The sequence below is a fragment of the Phoca vitulina genome, unplaced genomic scaffold (assembly GCF_004348235.1).
Source record: "Phoca vitulina isolate PV1807 unplaced genomic scaffold, GSC_HSeal_1.0 scaffold18, whole genome shotgun sequence".
NCBI classification, from domain to species: Eukaryota; Metazoa; Chordata; class Mammalia; order Carnivora; family Phocidae; genus Phoca; species Phoca vitulina.
In genome coordinates, this window is record NW_022589721.1 from 2,212,612 (window position 1) to 2,232,871 (window position 20,260).

At 37.5% G+C, this 20,260-nt stretch overlaps 1 protein-coding gene across 46 annotated transcripts in view; it reads left to right on the forward strand.

Annotated features, from left to right (window-relative positions):
• Positions 1–20,260, forward strand: part of RIMS2 (regulating synaptic membrane exocytosis 2) — a 587,808-nt gene that overhangs the window by 221,204 nt on the left and 346,344 nt on the right. The gene's annotated exons all lie outside the window — the stretch shown is intronic.

Genomic DNA, 20,260 nt, shown 5'->3' on the forward strand with positions numbered 1-20,260 from the left:
GAAATTTTAGTTTAATTATTTTAATTTTAGCTGAGCTTCTTGAAGTCTTTCTGTGCATGCATGAGATTTGGCAGTGTTTATTATTCACAGAAATTTCTTTTTCCTTCCTGTAGCTTTCTTTTTGTCATTTTCCCCTCACTTTCCACCTTCTGTATTTGCTCAAACTCTTTCCTCTGGTTTTTCAAGTTAGTAAGATTCTGAATTTTCTAACATAGATTTAGCCTGCAAGCACTGAATGGATTTAGTTAAGTCATAAAAATGGGAAGCATACCTAAGTTATTCCTTTCTTAAAATGTCAGTTACACCCCAGTATCTATCTTCTTTTTGTTACTTTCTAGGACCTTCAAATAGTTATTTGTTCATATTTTGTCCAGAACTTATTATCTTTGGGAGGGTTAGTTTGATGGGAGTTCCTTGGCCATTATCCAAAGAAGGATCAATTCTATAACATTTTAAATTATATTTATTAAACAGTATGCTGGCAGAAAATATATTTGTAGTTTCTTTTGTAATCATAGCTTCATTGTTTATAATATGTTATATTTTTCCAAATCATTGGATAGCCAGTTGTCCAGTGGCTAATTTGGGAACCTCATGTTCTAATTAAATTAATATTGTATCATCAGAATATATAGAGAATACATAACTTTTAATTACCCCTTTTTTTTTTGCTATTCTATTTCATCCATATTTTAATGACTTTTGCTAATGGTAAAATATGAGCAACATGTGCACAGGCTTTCTTCACAGAAAACAGAAGTTTGATATTTCTGATCTATCAGTAAAAGAAAATGTCTGTTCGGATACGATGAAGAGACAAAAGCCATCATATTTATTCTTCATCTCTTAGTTAGGTGGGCATCCATTTCAAAATAATTTCCATGTGGATTTTTTAAAGGAAATTTGATGATATTTTTGATGGGAATGAGTAGACTAAAGATGAAATCCCACTTTGTGAGAGTAGTCACCAGTTCTTTAACTGGTGTCGATCACAGTATAAGTAATAAAATGTGTGTGCTGAAAATTTGATGATAATGACTTGTAATAATGGCCCATCTTTTAAATTAATGAAGTTTTCCAATGCCACATGCATTTTTTGCAATGAATTTTGAACATTACTTCTTTGGGTCCTGTGAAGTTATATTTTAATTTGGAAACAAAATTCTGTGTACATAAAATAGGATACACTACCTTTTCTCTAGAAACTGAACAGCTTGTTATAAAACTATATGCACAAAATATAAATCCGGTGATGCAAATACACTTAAGAGCAATATGTGCTTCAAAGAATATTACCATGTTTCCCATGAAGCCCACAGAGCTGAAGAAATGTTCATTATAGCGTTTACCATTGGTGTTGCAACAAATATATAGATGAGCAGTTTCAATGAAAAGTGGTACCACAATTAGATACAGTCCAAAGATTATGTGGAATTCTTCACCTGCATGAGCATTCATCTTTTTAAATTTTATTTTATTATTTTTTTAAGCAATCTCTGCACCCAAAATGGGGTTCAAACTCATGACTCTGAGATCAAGAGTTGCATGCTCTACCAACTGAGCCAGCCAGGCGCCCCATGCATGAGCATTAATCTTTTAATTGTCTTTTAAAAGTAACTAAAAGTAAAAAGTTACTAAAAGTAACTTTTAAAAGTAACTAAAGTTACTTTTGTTTATGTTGGCTTATGTCAAAAAGATTCATGGGGCTCCTGGGTCCCTCAGTTGGTTGAGCACCCGACTCTTGATCTCAGCTCAGGTCTTGATTTCAGAGTCCTGAGTTCAAGTTCAACTCGAGTTGGGCTCCACACTGGGCATGGAGACTACTTAAAAAAATGATTTATTACTTTATAAAACACTTAATGTGAGTGTATCATGTATTAGTTTTCTATCACCACAAGCTTAGTGGGTTAAAATAATACCCAGTTTTATCTTGCAGTTCTGTAGGTCAGAATTCTAGGCAGAGTCATCTGAGTTCTCTGCTCAGGGTTTCACAAAGCTGGATCACAGTGTCAGCTAGATGGGCTCTTATCTGGAAGGTCATGGGAAGAATCTACATCCAAGTGTACTAAGATTATTGGCAGAACCCAGTTCTTTGTAGTTGTGGACTGAGGTCCCTTTTTCCTTGCTGGCTGTCAGCTGGGGGCTGCTGTCAGCATCTATAGGCCTCTTACATTCCTTCGCTCATGGTTCTGTTTTCATTTTTCATTTTTAAAGTAATTATTTTTAAATTGAGACATAACTGACATATAACCTTTTATTAGTTGTAGATATACAACATAATGGTTTGATGTATGTATATATTGCAAAATGACTGCTAAAATAAGTTTAGTTAACATCCATCACCACACATAGTTACACTTTTTTTTATCTTGTGGCGGGAACTTTTTTTTTTTTTATTTAGTCTCTTAGCAACTTTGAAATATATAATACAGTATTGTTAACTATAGTCACCATGCTATATATCACACTTAGGTTGTTTCCATGTCTTGGCTATTATAAATAATGCTGCTATGAACATGGGGTGCAGAAGTCTTTTTGTTGGTGCTTTCATTTCCTTTGGATATATTCCCAGATGTGGAATTGCTGGATCACGAGGTAGTTTTATTTTTATGTTTTGACGATCCTCTGTACTATTTTCCATAGTGACTGCACCAATTTACATTCCCACCAACAGTGTACACGGGTTCCCTTTTCTCCACATCCATGCCAGCATTTGTTATCTCTTGTCTTTTTGATGATAGTCATTGTAACTGGCATTAGGTGATATTCTATTGTGGTTTTAATTTGCATTTCCCTAATGACTAGTGATGTTGAACATCTTTTCATATACTTGTTGGCCTTAAGTGTTTCTTTTTTGGAAAAAATGTCCACTCAGAACCTTTGCCCATTTTTTTAACTGGGTTTTTTTTTTTTTGCTATTGAGTTGTATGAGTTCTTTATATATATTTTGGAAGTTGACCTCTTACTGGATATATGGTTAGCATTTCTTGTAAGGCAGGTCTGGTGGTAATGAACTCTCCCAACCTTTATTTGTTTGGGAAAGTCTTTGTCCCTCTTGCACTTTTGAAGGACAGCTTCCCTGTGTGTAGAATTCTTGGTTGACAGTTATTTTCTTTTAATACTTTGAATATGTCATCCCATTCTTTCTGGGCCTGAATAGTTTCTGTTGAGAAATCCATTGGTAGTCTTATGGGAATTCCCTTATATGTAACTTCTCTCCCTTTTTTTTTTCTTGCTGTTCTTAAAATTTTTTGTCTTTGATTTTTGACAATTTAATTATAATATGTCTTGATATAGTCCTATTCAGGTTCAGCCTATCTGGTGTCCTTTGGCCTCATGGATCTAGACGTCCATTTCTCTCCTCAGGTTTGGGAAGTTCTCAGCCATTATTGCTTTGAGTATATTTTCTGTCCCTATCCCTTTCTGTTCTCCTTCTGGAATTCCCATGATGCAAATATTGTTTCTTTTCATTGTGTCCTATAATCCACACAGATTTTCTTCATTCTTTTTCATTCCTTTTTTCTTTTGGCTCCTCTGACTAATTGCCAATGTCCTATCTTCCTGGTCACTGACTCTTTCTTTTGCATGATTGAGTCTACTTTTTAAATTCTCTATTGAATTCTTCAGTTCAGTTATTGCATTTTTCAGTGCTGGTATTTCTCTTTGGTTTTCTTTCTTTTTTTTTTTATGGTTCCTATTTCCTTGTTAAACTTCTCTTTTTGTTCATGCATTGTTTTCCTTTTTTTTTTTTTTTTTTTAGTTGTCTGTTTTCTTGTAGTTCACTGAACTTTTTTAAGAGGATTATTTGGACTTCTTTGATAGTTTATAGATGTTTATTTCATAAGGGTTTGTTACTGGAACTTGTTACTTTCCTCTAGTGGTGTCATATTTACCTGATTTTTCATGATCCTTGATTCCTTATGTTGGCACCTGCACATTTGAGTAGTTGGCTTCTCTTCCAAAGTTTACAGGGTTGCTTTGGCAGAGACAGTTCTTCACCAGTCAGCTGAGTTTGGGTTCTGGGTCTGGGTCTGTCTACTGTCCTTGGGCAGGTGGTGCCTGATATTATGGCCTGTTTTTGGTTGAGGCAGCTGTTTGAGTTGTGAGGACTGGGGTGGGGTTGTGTGTGCTGCTGGCTAAGAACAGTTAGATAGGACTGCTGGCTTGGTTCCCTACCCAAGTGAGGCTGTAGGATGGGCTCCATGGTTGCCTGAATTCTCTGGTCAGGATTCCTAGATGGTCAGGAGTGGGTACCTCATTCAGTACCACATGGGGCTATTTAATATTTAAAAAAAATAATCTCTAAACCCAATGTGGCACTCAAACTCATGACCCCTAGATCAAGAGTCGCACATGTTCTATGGACTGAGCTAGCCAGGTGCCCCAAGATGCAGCTATTAATTAGCTTCCTTGTCCTGGCAGGACCCAGGACCTGTGGTAGCTAGTTGTTTGGAGACCCAAATCAGCCCAGAGTATGCACTGAATTCTCTGGTCAGGTACGGCCACTGGTTTTGCTCTGCAGACAGGGGAAGCCCCAGGCTCTGCTCTTTGTTCCTGTGCCAGTCTACATAGGGGTGTTGAATGGGCTGTGCAGCTTCCTGTGTGCTCTGGTTAGGTTCCCTGATTGGACAGGCTGAAGGCTGTACAGTGATGAGCGGGGCTACAAATTAGATTCCATGCCTGAGCACAGTGGGAGAGGCAGCTCTAAAGCTGGTAAAGCTCTTAGTTTATTGTCTTAACTCAAGCCGACCTGCACCCCTCATTCCCTGAGCAAACAGGGCCACTGGCTTTGCTCTGTAAACTATTGACTCTGCCTGCCTACCTCTTGGATTGAGTGCTACTGGGTCACATAACTTCCAGGACTTGTCCTCAGCCCTTCTGGTAAGATGGGGCTGAAAGATATTTTCTACAGCAGGTAGAGCTATGTTGCAGCTTGCCTGTGTGGGTGGGAGGTGCTGTTCCAGGCCACTTTCAGTTTCCCAAATAGGCTCTCCAGTGGGGAGGGGCCAGGAGCTACCCTCTGCTTTGGCTGTGAATTAATCGCCCTACCTGCGCCTGGCATGGGAACACTACGCAGGTGATACTGGCTTTGCTCTGAGGGTGATGGGCTCTGCTGCTGCCTCTTGGCTCAAGTGCTGCTGGGGCTGCACAGCTTCCAGGACTTGTCACCAGCCCTTGGTCAGATGGGGCCAGAAGACACTCCACAGTGGGTGGGGCTATGATTCAGCTCCTTGACTGGGCATGGGCAACCAGGCTCTAAGGCTGGCAAAACTCCTCCTTTGAACATCTGAATCAGGCAGATTTGCACCCCAACAAGTTCCCTGGTCAGAGTGTACCCCTGACTTGGTTCTGCAGATGAGCAAAGCCACTGGTTGGGATTACTACTTGGGCACTGCGGGTAGGAACTCTCAGCCAAGATCTGTGTGCTAGTTGTTTCAAGACCCTGCCCCCGTCTCAAAGTCCGATTCTCAGTGGATGCACCTTCAGATTCCCCAATAATCCTCTTGCTGCAAGATCAGAGTAGCAGCTCTTGTAAAGCGACCCACAATGCTGGGGGTGCTGGTTGTACCCCAGGGGTTCTCTTTCCCACTGGAGGAACCAGAGGTTCGGGGGAGACCTCTTTGCATGATGCTGCACTGGCCTGGGGGAGGGGCAATGCAGTCAACATGTAGTCACTTCTCTTACCCTTCTAATGCGGTCTGTCTTGGTCTCTGTGGCAGGGGTGCTTTAGCCTCAGCCCCGTGTTCTGGGATTCTCTCAGTGTGTCTTGTTCTTGAATAGTTCTAGTTGTTCTTACTGTGGGGGGTGGGGGGACTGAAGTCAGGAACAACCGGTGTTGCCGTCTTGGTGATATCACTCTAGCTAGTATAATTTAATTTTTACCTCAGTTGCCCTTTGTGCTATTGTTGTTATATATTTTATTGTATACAAATATTATAAACTTCACCAGCCATTATTATTAATTTTGCATTAAATGATCAACTTTTTTATTTTTAAGAAGAATTTTTACAATTACCTACACATTTACTGTTTTTGATTATCTTCATTTCTCTCTCCAGATCTAGACCTCTTTTTGACATCATATCTCTTCTACCTAAAGAAATTCTATTAGTATTTCATGGTGTATGGGTCTAATGGTGATGAATTCTTTCAGCCTTTGTAGGTTAAAAAAAAAAAAATCTGTATTTTTTTTCCTTCAGTTTTTGGAAGGGTACTTAATTACAGATTAGGTATAGATTTAGGTGAACTTTGTTTTTTTCTCTAGTGCTTAAGTCATTCAGTTGTCGTCTGGCCTCCACTCTTTATGGAGAGAAATCAGCTCTAATTTTTATTGTTTTTTCCTGTAGATATTGTGTCTTTTTTCTATGATTGCTTTTAATATATCTCTTTGTCTTTTGTTTTCAGCAACTTGAAGTATTTTTCTTTATGTTTATTCTCATTGTGGGTCACTGAGCTGCTTGGATTTATAGGTTGATATCAATCATCAATTTAAAAATATGTTGGTCATTATCTCTTCAATTTTTTCTCTGTCCCCCCTTTCCCTTTATGACTCCAATTACATATATAATGTATTCATTTATGTTTTTATCTAAATGCTTTTTAAAAAAAACCAGGCAGTTAAATGAAGGAGCATCACCTTGATCTTATCAAAGTATAGTTTTAGGCTTCGTTTAGATAGTACTCTTTACTTTTTTCTTTTGTCATGGGGCACAGCCCTTACTCCTAAGGTATGGTTTCTTACTCTTAATGCGTGATCTTTCTAGGTTCTCAACTGAATGCCTTGAGATTTTCACAAATATCTTTCCAAGCCTGCTTTATCAGAGAGTTTCATTATATTGTGTGACGTCTGACATTTCTCTTCATCTCTCAGCCCTCAGCCAAGTGTAGTCTACCGGGCTCCAGAAAGCCTGCATATGTACAGCTTAGGATTTGGGCAGGAACCTGAGTAAAAACTCTATGCCTATTTCTGAGGTTTATTCTCTTAGCTCTCTTCTCTCTAGTAATCTGCGTCACAAATTCCCACTGCATTAACAGGACTGATTCTAATCTCTGTTTTTAACACCAGGCTGTTTCTTATGCTTAGTAAGCCCTATGCCCTCTGACTGCCTGGGCTCCAATTCCTCATCGTGAAATTGTTGTGAAATTGTTTCCAGGCAGAAAAGCTAGTATGGAGTGTACCTTATATGCTTTTCTTTTCTTAAGAATCTCAACCTTGTGTCCTATTCAATGCCTTAAGGTGATTGTTTCATCAATTCTGCCCAGTTTTCTCGTTTTTTATGGCAAGAAGGAAAACCTTATACTAACTACTCAGGAATCTCTTAATTATTTTATAATAATTTAATAAGCACCTATGAACCCACCATCCCAAACAAGACCTGGAACCTTAGCAGTAATTTATATCTAATTGTTTTTTTAACTTCATCTCATTCCCTTGGCTCCTCCAGTGGCAATTTTAATACTAAACCCCACATTCATCATTCCTTTGCCTTCCTTTTAAATATAGGTTTCTTAGATGTATGTATTCCCCCAAAGTGTCAGTTGTTTTATCTTTATCAAAAGGTGTTGTTTGTTTTTTACACTTAATTCTACATTGTATCATATTGTTACGGGTTGTGGTAGTTCGTTAATTTTGATTGCCGTATGATATTACATAGAGTAACTATATCACAGTTTTTAATACACTATCCTGCCAATGGGCATTTGGATTGTTTCTAAATTTTCTCTATTGTGAAAATGCTCTGGTGAACATTCTCAGATATCTCTTGTACATATGCAGGAGTTTTTCTTGGATATATTTCATTCATATGTTCAACTTTAAGAGATAATGCCAAAATGTTTTCCAGCTGGTTTTTTAGGCAATGATAATTCAATGCATTCATAATTGAGAATGAAATGATTCAAAAGCAAAACCTTAATAAAAAAGCTGGACAGTTTTAACCATAGCTGTCACTGAGAGGTGCACTTGTTAATTTGGCAAAAACAATCTTAGAATAAATATATTTTAAATGAGCCTGCCCATACCAGAATTTGTTTTCATCCTTTCCTCTCTCCTTCCTGTTCTCCTTCCATCCCTCTCTTTGTCCTTTCCACTTTCCTTCCTTCCTTCTTCCCTCTTTTTTCCCTACCTTTCTCTTCTTTCTCTCTTTCTCTACCTTTCTCTTCTCTTTTCTTTTTTCTTTCTTCCTTTCTTTCTTTCTTCCTTTCTTTCTTTTCTTTCTTTCTTTCTTTTCTTTTCTTTTCTTTCTTTCTTCTCTCTCTTTCTTTCTTTTTACCAAAGCAAGGTATAAACCTCTACATCAGTAAAGAAAGATCTTTGAAATAGGCAGGAGTAGCAGGGGTTCAGCAGGCCTTAAAGAACACAGAGTCTAGGATTTTCATGGATAAAGTCTCCAGATTGCTAAGAAAAACTGCATTGTCTGTAATGATACTAAATTAGGTTATTTGGGCTCGTTTAGGTCCTTCATGCTGTTGCTTGAGAATTATTTGTTTATTCTCAATTAGTTACCACAATTTCCCCCTTTCTACACACAACTCTATCAGGAAATGAATTTCTTCTTGATTTGTATCTCCAGAAACAATAAATGCTAGATCTCTAAAATTTGTTTCCACATCTGAAATAGTTGCCTTCTTTTTAAACTAGCTCTGAAGAATGTTTCCTTACTTTTTCCCCCTCTCATATATGGTAGTTTATGAATTATCTCTTTTATTTGAATGTTTATTGTTAAATGGTGAAAACACTAGACTTGACAATTTTCTCTGTCCGTGTAAATCTTCATTATCAGCAACAAGATGCAAGCAAGTGAATCAGTAAGATTTTCCATTCTCACAGCCGGATGGTGCACTTTCTCATTGCCTCTAGCTGCAGAAATGCAGGTGAGCCTTGTTAACCCAATCAGCTAGATGTCTTCCTCTGTCAGATCTTACAGATGGTTCGGATGTTTCAGAAGTCTCTTAGCATCTGTTTAAAATCTTCAAACTGCTTTTACCAAATTTGTTTGAATCCTATTTGTGGTTATGCTTGATTATACATCTGTAGACATTTGAAGATTGTCATTAAGAAATGGCTTTATATCTTATACTTATCCTATACTAACATTACTTCTAGTGAAGCTGTAATTGAAGTGAAAAATAAACAAAAACAAAACCAAAACATGTATGAGATTAGTGTATTCAAAGAAATAGAGGTTAATCTCCTTTTATTTGGGTTCATAAGATTTTGCACATAAAGCAAGATCCTTGTTTTCTATTGACTTCCATTATATTTACAGTGATTGATAATAGAAGAATGCTTTTTTACTTCCTTCACCTATGTCAAGTGAAAAAAGAACATAGATGTAGCTTTCGTTTTGTTTTACAAATAGGAAAGAAACCCATAGAGAAAAGAATTGAAGAAAATATACCAAGATATCAACAGCCAATGCTTTGGGTTTTATAATTAAATATAACTAAAAAATAATGTGACGATGACTTTTATGAAAATTAAATGTGCTAAAATATATAAAGCATTTAGAACATGGCCTGACAAGTAATGAACACTAAATAAATAATAAGAATTATTTTTATTAAATACCTCTTTTCTTCTGTTCAAGATTTTACTCTGAAAGATTCTTTGAAGTCCAATTTCCAGGTCAAAAGTGATCAACTTTTTTAAGACTCCCATCATTGCTAAATTGCTTTCCTAAAAGGTTAAACGAATTACATTTCCACAGTGAACGCATGAAATTGCTCTTCATAAATGGCATTGGTTGCTTTCATATTGTCATATGTTTAATTTCATTGTTTGTTATATAAGTTTTTAAAATATGTATAAAAACATTCACTTATCTGTATTAATTTGCTAGGGCTGCCATTACAAAGTACCACAGATTAGGTGGCTTAAAGAGCAGACATTTTTCTTTGAGTTCTGGAGACTAGAAGCTCAAGATCAAGGTATCAGCTGGTTTGGTTTCTTCTGAAGCCTCTCTCCTTGGATTGCAGGGGCCTGATTTCTTGCTGTGGCCTCGTGGTCTTTCCTGTGTATGTGTGCATCCCTGGTACCTGTCCATGGGTCCAAACTTCCTTTTATAAGGATACCAGTTAGATTGGATTAGGGCTGTGTTCCTAACTCAGACATTTCTACTCTGGCAGGCACGTGTATGCTAGCATGTTGGTATTAGTGACATTAGTGACATAAGGCTGGTCAGAAGGAAACCTAATGGTTAGTTAAGTGGAAGAGGAGTAGGTATGTGGATCTGAATATACAGACTGCAGAATAAAACAAAAATGCGAGAACGAACAAGCACAGTCATAGTCAGAAAGGAATTCATAGCCTTTGCAAGGATGTTTGATAATCGTTTCCCTGCCTTTAATGGGTTTGAGACCACACTGGGCCCCAAATATGTTTCCATTATAGCAAAAGTAATAGAAGGATTTGATCAAATCAAGTGGCATAAATGTTATCTCCACTTTACCTCGGAGTTTGGTATGTTTTTGATGCTTTTTCTCAGTTTATCATATACTGCTTTGCTCCCTTTCCTCTTTTTCCTAATTTGCTGTCACATACACCGTTTGAAATGTTACCTGGCTTTTTTTCCCCACAACCTCTTTTGTGCAGATTCTTTTCTCTCTGTTTTTTTTTTTTTTCCCCCACCTTTATTGAGAATTGTACAACCTTAGACAAAAGCTAGCTTTATCCTCTGATTTTAATCTGGAACCAATTTAAATCTGGAACTTTGGTGTAGGTATTAAATTTTACTGAGTCCTTTCCTAGGACACTAAGTACCATAATTTTCTTCCTGTGACAGGTTAAAAAGCATCTATTTTAAACAAAGGCAGCTATCAAGTACTTTTTATTTTATCAGCTAATGTTTGTTTAACTATAATTTGCCAAGTGCTTTAGAGTCACCAAGGGGGAAGGTGGTGAAAGAGGCAGTAGGTCTCCAAGGTCTCTGTCCTTGGAGAATTTACACTGTGATAGGTCAACTCACTACAAGGAAAACATGTGTCCAAAAGAACCATTCTTAAAGTAGGACTTTGGTCTCACCTTGGTTCTGCCCTAATTGAAAAGTCACTGGCAGATGACTGACTCTCATTTCCTTTTGAAGTTTGTGTGGAGTCTAGGGCCTGAGGACTAGAAGTCAGAATCCTGACACTTAATTAAATTTAATCTTGATGTCTATTTTCTTCTTGCTGCCTTGCACTTGAAAAGTCCGGTTCATTAGGATTTATGATAAGAGTTAGAGAGGAGTATCTTAGTACAAGTTGCCTAGAAACAGAGCCTGACAGGAATTCAGGTATGTATATTTTATTGAGTAAGTGCTCTTCAGGAAAAAAAAAAATAACAGGGACTGAGTGAAGCAGGATATGGAAGAGCTAATCAAGGATGTGGTCTCAGGTTAAGTCTAGCCATGGGGGTGGGGGCTCTTGAGCATGAGTCATTCCTCAGAGTTGTTCTTTTTATCCCAGTCACTCATTGGGTAGGAGTTATCCTTGGGATGGGGGTAACCTCCCAGGTGAGATGGCAGTCATGCTTTGAGAGCATTTCTTTGACAAATGGGGGTACCTGCGAGCAACTAGCAGCCACCACTTAGAGCAGCTGGAAAGTGGGTGAACTGGCCTGGGAAAAGGGACTGGGGGACCACCAATAATGTATACTTTAGTTTATCCCTTGCACAATTTGGAGCCAATTGCCTCTGACAGTTAAGTTTACTCCATTCAGGCACAGGTCCTCCAGGATTCTGTGCTCACAATTTCTTTAAAAACTTACTTGAGGAGTGCTAGATCCACGACTACTGCAGTTAACCCTGTGGCCATAATTGATACTTATCAACTCCTTCTCCCCTCTCCCTGCCCCCAGCCCCCACCCTTTTATTGGTCTAAGTGACTCATCTGCTAGGTAGACCCTGGACGCTTATCACTGCAGAGTCTAAGCACCTTAGCACCATGTCCTTATGGTGGATTCCCCTTGATAGTGGCAACATGACTTGCAAATAAGAAGAGACACTCCAGTGGATAGCCTGAATGTCAAACACATGCTCCTGCCCCCATTTTATAGCAGCCATCTTACCTCCTCACAATGATCAGGGTCAATTACTCCTGCCTTTTCTTTTTTGGCGCAAGGAGCACAAAGTGACCAGGCGGTAGCTGTAGCTTTGGTTATATGTTCCTGATGAAGCATTCCCTGTTTTGGGAATCAGGATCTCTAGACCCATAGAGCCTGAAGCAGCAGTATGACACACATTTCCCAAGTTGATAACTGGCAGTAATGGTTAGCGGGCCACTCTTATTTCTACCCCTTGGTTCCTGGCCTGTGTATTCTATCTATCAGGAGCATAGTAACATATGATAGCCAGTGATTTAAAGAATATACCATTTCCTAAAAGATAGTATCCCTTCCTTGCAGGGTGTCTACCTAATCTGGAGTCTCAGCTGCATGTTTATGAGAACATGCTACTGCTCTAGCAGGCTGAAAGATTCTGGATGCCATGGTATGTGTTAGGATCAAGTGGATCCCATGATTGATTGATGTCCTCACTGCATTAACACTACAAAGGAGGCATATATCCTTTGTTTGGTCAGAAGTATGTTCTGTGATATCCATGTAGGTAAACCAGGCACTCAGTGCATGTACCGTGGTACTTGCTGAGGCACTTTGGGCAGGGAAGGCAAACCCATATCGGAACACCTCTCTATGCCCATTTGAGTGAATTACTGACCTTCCAGGGTAGAAGGTGTCTGATGTAGCCACCTTATTACTAAATGTTTCGTGGTCTCTTTGAAAGATGGAATTATATTGGGTGAGAGGCCAGACACTCAGCAGGGTGTCTTTATTAGTCAGGGTGAGAGTAGAATATGCTGTTGGGCACATGAATAGCTTATGTATCTGCCGTGATGGCTTTATTCCACTTATGGGGTTGGGTGGGGTTGGTGAGGACAGAGGCTGGCTGACATCTCATGACCAATTCATTGGTCTACTTGGTTATTTAAAAGCTCTTTTGAGGCAGATATTCTCTGGCATGCACAATGTGCAATACTAGGATCCACACACCGTCAGCCCACTCCTGTAGGTCTACCCACTTGTGTCTTCATTGGAACTCTTTGTCTCAAATCTTCCAGTCTTGCTTTTTTTCTGGCCCCTGATTAGTCATCTAAGCAATTCACCATTATCCAAGAACCCATATATAGTTTTTTCTCTGCACACAAAATGGATAACCATGTGTACTCCCTGAAACTTGGCCTGTTGAGAGGATTTCTCCTCATCACTGCTTTTCAGGGCTAACCTTGAATGGGGCTGAGGTCTAGCAGCACTCCATTTATAGCTTATACTTACATACTGAGCAGGTCCATTCATGATCTAAGCTCAGCGTTTTTCTTTCTTGGATATGAACTTCAGAGGAAGCACTGATGCAATAGTGTTAAGTGACTTGATAGCCTGGGCCATCTGTTTGGACAACTTACTTGTCGCCTCTGGACCTGCTCAACCCAGATGAACTGCTTTCATTTTATTATGGAATGCTGCAGAATCTATCTGACCTTATGATTTGGTGGTTTCAAGATGGGCTCTTCTGGATGCATGATGGCTTGATGTCCCAAGGTCAGATGTTCCATCTCAACCATGACAGAAGCAGATTTTTTAATAGTTCTCTGCTGTGTTGTCATGGCCTTGTTTCAGAATCCTATGGGTTTGTGTTTCAGTTCTCCTGTTGGGGCTTTCCAGAGACTACACATGGCTTCTTTGTCTACTACTGTTCTCTCTAGTACTATGGATTATATGGGATTGTGAAACAGCCAGGATCCATTGCAGATTTCTTTCTTCTTCTTCTTCTTCTTTTTTTTTGTTCTCGGCCCTACTCAAAATAATTGGCCATTGTCTTCTCCACCAAAGTGAAGTGGATCAGAGAAGTATTCTCAAGTACAGAATATATTACCTTCAAAACCCAAAGGATCCTAACAAGTAGGCTTTTCTCTTAGTATTTGGAGGTACAAAGTGCAGTCAACATTCCTTTAGGTTGGAGATGTTGTGGCATGTTCCATACCACTGAATCCTAAAAATATAAACTTTTTGAAATTTATTTCTCACTTCACCTTCTGGAGTGCATGTACCTTACTTTCAGCTTGCTGTTCTGGTCCTGTTAACATGCTATTATCAATGTAGTGGACCAAAGTGATGTTCTGTGGAACATTTAGATAGTGGGGTTCCTTCCAACTATATTATGTCAGAGAGCAGGAGAATTAACATATCCTTGGAGCAAGTCTGTGAATATATACAGCTGTTTGGCCTATGTGAATATGAATTGCTTATAATCCTCCTTTCTGATGTTGAAAGAATACTTTCACCAAATGAGTAACAACACATCACATATTCAAGAGCATGTTTATCATCTCTAATAAAGATACCACATTTGGCCCAGTAGTTGCAACTGGGGCTGCTACTTGGTTATACTTACGGTAGTGTGTCATCTCCCATGGTCCATTTGGATTTGCAAAGGCCAGACTGGTGAATTAAGTGGAGATGTTATAGGGACCACCAGAGAGGCATCATTTAAGTCTTTGAGGGTGGCACTAATCATTTTCCTCAGAATGCCAATCGTTTTTCATTTACTATCTGGGTGGTGGTGGTGGGGTGGCAGGTACTCTTCAGGTTAAAAAAAAATGTTACAGTTCTGCCAGTTGCTAAGTATGTTCATTCTGATTGCACATTTGGGAAATAATTGGAATCAGTGGACCTGGGTGGGTCCCCTGTGAGATAGACATAGGCTGGGACTCCATTTATTGTGTGACATTGCATGTTCCTCCTCTAATTGGGAGTGTGTGTGAGGGTGATGATGGTGCTTTAGGTTCCTGGATGTTAGTGCCCATTTGGATCCTGTATCCAACCCTCAAAAAGTCTGGATATTCTCCTTTTGTATCATCCCCATTGACACTAGAGAGCCCAGTTTTCTAATAGCATGTTCTACCCTGAGCTTGGGCCTACAGAGGACAGTCATCAGTAGCTTCTTACTTATGCTCATGTTCCTTTTGCCAGTGTATTTGTACCAACGTGGTAAATGGAATGCCCCTTGAGTTCTCCTGAGGAATATAGTCAGGTAGTGTGTTTTCCAGTCTTATATAGCAAAACTGTTCTCGCATATACACTTCACTAAATCTTTTGATTTCTTCCATGACAATTTTCCAGGATAATACTGATGTTTCTACTTCATTTAATGGGAACCATCACTTTTTAAGCTTTTGGGAGCTATGTGATTGCATATTAATACCATCTGCTGTGGCCCTTCCCAGAGTGTTAAAATCCTGTTTATCTAAATCTCTTATCCAGCTTTACATTTTGTCCTCTTTGACCCAGCACTTTAGGATTTACTGCCAGTCCTACTCTCCCAGTTAGTCTCAGGCAAAGTCTAGCCATGGCTTGATCCTGAGTGTATGTATGTATGGGAAGTTGTGTGTTGGGGGGCTTGGATCTCAAGTATAAATCACAAGGTAGTGTTTTATCCTTTGAGGCAAGGGTGGCAGACTTTGATGTCCCATATTAGTAGGTCATGGGCTCTGCGCCATGCCTGGGGAGGGAATGGCAGTGCTCCTTTCCAGGGAAGGTGACTTCTGCTAGTTGAGGAGGGCAGTTCATTGAAGGGAGGAAGTGCATGCCATTATAGCAGCCAATACTCATGGCAGCTGAGGGAAGGATTCATCAACCTGGGGATCTGGGAAGGACACTAACAGTGTCTACCATAAGGAGAAACAAAAATTATGTATATCTCCTTGGAATAAAGAGACTTAGGAATTGTCTATAGATTTCAGTGTTTTACCATATCATAAAAATTAGCTGTTTTGGGGGTACCTGGGTGGCTCAGTTGGTTAAGTGTCTGACTCTTGGTTTCGGCTCAGGTCACCATCTCAGGGTCCTGGGATGGAGCCCCATGGCTCCCCGAACAGCGTAGAGTCTGTTTCTCCCTCTCCCACCCTCTTTGCTCATTACCCTGCTCACGCATGTATGCGTACTCTCTCTCAAATAAATAAAATCTTTAAGGAAAGTTAGCTGTTTTGTCTAAAGAAAGAGGAATCTATATATTTCATAAAGTAGTTAGAAAAAATGTTGAAAAGAAAAATGATCTAAATATGTGTTTACATATAGTTTTGCTAAAGAGGATGAATGTAGAAAAAGACAAGTATTGAATGGGTTGCATACTGCAAAATAGCCATAGTTTAATATTGGGAAATTTGCCAGTATTTTATCTAATAGGGAATTAACATTTTTTTTCTTTTCACTCACTGTTCCAGAAATTTTTCTTTATACTTGAAGATAACCCTACTGATGATGTGTTCACTGTTTAAATGTATTTATTCAACACATACATATGACTACATACTACATAAGTGGAAAAATTTCTAAGATTTGCATCTATAACTTCTATTTGTAGAGCAAAAGAATAAAATACTATCACATTTTAAGAAAACATTTTAATGAAATGGATATGTCATTTTAAAATATAATATATACTTGATATTGATAATGAATTGTCAACAAAATTCTCATTCCAATGCATTTGGGGTCCCTAGGTCATTGACAGCTCAGTAGATTTCCTCTGGTGCTTGTGCCATTTGGAGTCCTGTTACAGTGGCTGCTAAGTACACTATCTTGGAGGAAGGATCATCTTCCAGTGTAGCTCCCTGGTGCCTCTTTAGCTCTCCAATGAATGCCAAAGACCAAATGCTCTGGTTTTTGGTTGAGGGTGAAGGAATCAGAAGCACCCTATTCTGATCTTTTTATCTTTTGTAACCATCTATTCTTTCTGCATGACTATGACTTCCTAATTTTACCTTACATGTATATTTTCTGTTAACACTCTAAGGGAGCAGAGCTAAGGAAGTAGGCTTGGAGTTTAGTAGGTAAGTCATATATTTTTAATGTGAATGATTGAGAGGTACTGGATCTGCCTTGTTGCACATGATCTTCTTATCTGAAAGTATATTTAGAATCCTATATTTTTTCTTATCTAACATCTACTGCTGGATAAGGCAGCTAATTCTTGAGTATGAAGTGTATTAATGATATAATTTTCTATATTAAATCTGTGATGTCTTTGAGTGGGAGCAAGATTTTGGTAACTTTTAGATAAATGTTAAAGAACATTCTAGTTATTTATTCACTGTGTCAGAATTTTAGAAAATCAATTTCTAAACTCTCATTATACTTTATAGTTTTACATTGTACATTGTTTACTGTCATACCTGATGTGAGTTTTTGCATTTAGGCATGAAGGAAAAAGTGCCTAGAGAGCACCTCTTAATATTCATTTAAAGTTTCCTTCTTTATGAAGTAATATGGTAGATTAAAAAGGAAATAATAAGTGCATAGTTGCAGCCAATAATTATAGGTCAGTTTTCTTACTGGTATTTTTTAGAGCCAGGGAAGTTGGTTTTAAAATGGTTGTGAATTTTCTATTGGTGTGTGTAATATATTTGAAATAAGAATTATAGGCTATATGTTATATGTTTCATTAGTTATCTTTAGAGTTGCCCTATAATTTTGACAATCCAAAAATATTTATAATGACCCATAAAGTAAGAAAAAATCTGATAATGTTATGGGGGTGAGTCCTTGAAATAAGAGTGGGATAAGTAATTTAGAAAAATAATGTAAACAAAAAAGTTGTACTCTACAAAGATAGAACAATGAACTTTCAGATATGTGACTAACAGTTGAGTATGTTTTCTTCATGTTCAGAATATAGTTTGATTTCAATATTATTTCATTGCTAGCCACAGGTCAATTGTGTGTGTATGTGTATATGCTTGTATGTATGTACATGCATAAACACGCAACCCAAAAGCTGAAGATTCAAAGGATGACATATATTTGATCTTAAATAAATAAAACCAAAGAAATTATTTACAGTGATGTCCAAAATGGGACTTCATAATATAGCATTTCATTTTCTGTATCTAGTATTAATTGTACTGTAAGGACAAATAAAACATGAAAATGTAATTGCACTTTTAGGAAAATCATTAATTATTTCATGATTCAGCGCCATGAAGAGCCAAGAAAACATTAGAGGCATCTAGATTGTAGCTCCCTATCTTTCCTGCATAGATGCTGCAAGTGATATTCAGGCAGATGGTTATTGAGGGTGTTTAGGGAAGTCTTCCACTGTGGTTTCTATATCCTTCCCCCTTACTCCAAAATAGGATAGATACTAATGACTTTTTTCCCCCCAAAATGTTATTTTTGAGACTGAAGAGGTCTTTGACAATAAAGTGGTTGCAACTTCCAGCAAGACTGGATTCTGTGTGTTTCTTACGGCATAGTAGCTAGTTTGCATAAGTGGAATCAGCATTAATAGAATTGAGCAACACAGCAACTGGTAAACACAAGATAGCATGAAAGTAATAGCAGTGGACTCACATGGGGAATTGCGAATAATTTTAGCACTTTGGTTATCAATGAATGAAATACACATAAAAAAGAAAAAAAGGAAATATGCACAAAAATATTTATTTGAATTTTGAAAGATTATAGGTAATGTTACATTAGTAACATTTTAATTCTGTAGTTTACAAAATATTCTTACATACAAGTTTTAATTTACTAACATGGCACATAATAAGTAGAAAACTATATTTTATATGTGACTGTTTGCATTGGAAGGGTATTCCAAAACATTTTTTATTCAAAAGAAGTTGTCATGTCTGTTTCACAATAATAATTTTCAGTTGTAGCTGATTAATTTGTTAGGACAAGTTCACATGGCAATTTGAAAAGAAGTGATAAAAGGCATAAAAGAGGGCACAAGAAAAGAAGAAAGTTGAAGACCTTTTACAGCTTATCGGGATATATCTGAAAGCATTCATTTTTAAATAACCAAAACACTGATTCTACTTAATGACAAACATGGTGTATATCTAATGCTAGCTACAATAAACAGCAATTAAATATTTCCATTAATTATTTGATTTACCATTTTAAGTTGGTGGCATAGTATGGATAAATCAGATCTCTCTTTAAAAAATATATTTGAATATAGGTGACACAAAATACTATATTAGTTTCAGGTATAGCATAGTGATTCCACAAATTTATATATTATGCCATACTTAACCACAAGCATATCTACCATCTGTTACCATATGACTCTATTACAATATCATGACTACATTCCTTATGTTGTACATTTTATTCTTGTGATTTATTCATTCCATAATTGGAAGACTGTATTTCCCACCCTTCACCCATTTTGCCTATCCTCCATCCCCCTTCCCTCTGGCAACCATCAGTTTATTCCCTGTATTTATAGGTCTGATTTTGCTTTTTGTTTGTTTGTTTATTTGTTTTTTAAAAAATTCAACATATGAGTGACATCATATGGAATTTTTTTTTTCTCAGTCTGACTTACTTTGCTTAGCATAATACCCTCTAGGTCCATTCATGTTGTCCTTTTTTATGGCTGTGTAATATCCCATTGTAAATATATACCACATCTTCCTTATCCATTTGTCCATTAACAGAAATTTAGGTTGCTTCCATATCTTGGCTATTGTAAGTAATGCTGCAGTAAACATAATTCTTTTCAAATTAGTATTTTCATTTTCTTTGGATAAATACCCAGTAGGGGAATTATTGGATCATATGGTATTTCTATTTTTAATTTTTTGAGGAACCTCCATTCTGTTTACATTCACACCAACAGTGGGTGAGGGTTCCCTTTTTCTCCACATCCTTGCCAACACTTGTTTTTTTGTGTCTTTTTTTATTTTAGCCATTCTGACAGGCAATAAGGTGATATCTTATTGTGGTCTCTGATTTGATTTTCTTGATGATTAGTAATGTTGAGCATCTTTTCATGTTTCTGTCGGCCATCTGTAGGACTTCTTTTGAAAAATGTCTATTTGTTTCTTCTGCCCATTTTTTAATAGGATTGTTTGTTTTTGTGTTGTTGAGTTGTGTAAGTTCTTTATGTATTTTGGAGATTAATCTCTAAATCAGGTCTCTTTACAAAGCTTTCCAAAGAAGTTTAAGCTAGGTTTTTTTTCCCCTTTCAATACTCATATAATAGGTAGAGACATTCAGTATCATTACATTAACCTTTAAGTTTTTTCCCCTCCAAATCTGAAGACTGTCTTCAGAGAGGTTTGATAATAGCTAACAGAGTACTTTATACTGTTGTATGGTATAAAATTTTACTCAGGGGAATTCATGAGTATTGATTCTGTTACCAAAGTTGATAGGTAAAGAAATCAGGTAAGGAGTTACTTATTAATATATGAGTACAAGTATACAAATGTA